This window comes from Etheostoma cragini, chromosome 19 (assembly GCF_013103735.1).
Source record: "Etheostoma cragini isolate CJK2018 chromosome 19, CSU_Ecrag_1.0, whole genome shotgun sequence".
NCBI lineage: Eukaryota > Metazoa > Chordata > Actinopteri > Perciformes > Percidae > Etheostoma > Etheostoma cragini.
In genome coordinates this window covers 1,234,973-1,236,913 of record NC_048425.1, presented here as the reverse complement: position 1 = coordinate 1,236,913, position 1,941 = coordinate 1,234,973, and positions in this window count along the sequence as shown.

The following is a 1,941-nucleotide window of genomic DNA, read 5'->3' as shown; positions in this document are numbered from 1 at the left end:
CACACACACACGCTCAGACACACACACATGCGCAGACACACACACACACACACACAAACACTCTTAGACACACACACACACATACACACACACACAGACACACACACGCAGATACAGACACAGAGACGCACACACACACATACACACACACACACACAAAGACACACACACGTGTGCATGCGTACACACACAGACATTCAGACACACACACACACAAACACACACAGACACACACATATACACACACACACACACACACTTGTGTGCACGTGTACACACACAGACACTCAGACACACACACACAGACACACTCAGACACACACACACACACACAAACTCACAAACACACACATAGACACACACAGACGAAACATGTCGCATCCCACTGTCATATTTGTCACATTGACAGTTCGCTGCTGTGCGATGTGAAATGTGAACATTAACCTCAAACTCCCAAAAATGTTGAATGTTTATTTTTGTATTTCTAAATCAAAGTGGATTTGATGTTTTTTTCCAGAAGAGTTAAAAAGATGTTTGTTTTGTTACAAATTATGTCACTGAAATGTTACTTTAAAGGTCCCATGACATGGTCCCCTAATACTGGATCTGAACTCTCTTATATATTAATGTTAAAAACCTCATGAAGGGACATTTGCATGCCATGGGCCCTTTAATAAGATCTAACACATGTGAAAGTAACGTTAACATTAAACTCAACACACTAAATGTGCCAGTTTCATGTTGAAATTAACCAAAGAAAAACACCACGTGTGACAAATACAACATGAATAATAATTAAAAAACAAAGGAAAAGACTGTTTGGATGTATTTTATTTCTTAGTCTGACCGTTAACTTCCTGTTGACCCCGTTTACTAAAACTTTCTATATCAGAACTACAGGTAAATATCAACAAAAATATAAGTTTTTCAAATGCTAAAAAAGGGAAAATCGGAAAAAGCAACAATAATTTTCTTTTTTTTTTACTAAAACATTTGAAAAAGTGACAAAAAAATAGGAATAAAATTGACAAAAATTTCCACAAAAAAAGTGTTGAAAAGAACAACAAAATGTTTAAATTTAAATTTTCGAACTGTGACAAAAGAACGTTGAAAAAAGTGACAAATGTTGGAAAAAAGCTACAAAAAAAACTTTTTTGTTTTTTACTTTTTAACTTTTTTTAATTAAAAAAAGTGACAAATATATAGGAATAAAATTAATAAAAACGTCAAAAAAAGTGTAGAAAACAAAAACATTTTTTTTTTATTTCAACCCACAAAAACACCACATGTGACAAATCCAACATGAATAATAATTAAAAACCAAAGTCAAAGACTGTTCTGACGTATTTTATTTCTTAGTCTGACCGTTAACTTCCTGTTGACCCCGTTTACTAAAACTTTCTATATCAGAACTACGACAAAAGAACGTTGAAAAAAGGGACAAATGTTGGAAAAAAGCTACGAAAACGCAGAAAATAATCAACAAAAATATTATTATTTTTTAATGCTGTAAAAGTGACCAAAACAAATTGGAAAAAGCAAAAAGAATTGTTAAATGTTTTTTCAAAAACGTATTTAAAAAAGGGACAAAATATAGGAATAAAATTGACAAAAACGTCGGAAAAACGTGTAGAAAAGAACAACAAAATGTTTAAATTTCAATTTTAGAATTACGACAAAAGACTGTTGAAAAAAGGGACAAATGTTGGAAAAAAGCTACAAAAAACACGTTTTTTTTTGTTAAAATGCTGGAAAAAGTGACCAGATAAATCGGAAAAAGTGACATTTTTATTTATTTTTTACTAAAAAAATATTAAAAAAGTGACAAAATATAGGAAAAGAAATGATAAAAATGTAGAAAAAGTGTAGAAAAGAACAACAATATGTTCAAATTTCAATTTTAGAACTGTGACAAAAGAACGTTGAAAAAAGCGACAAATG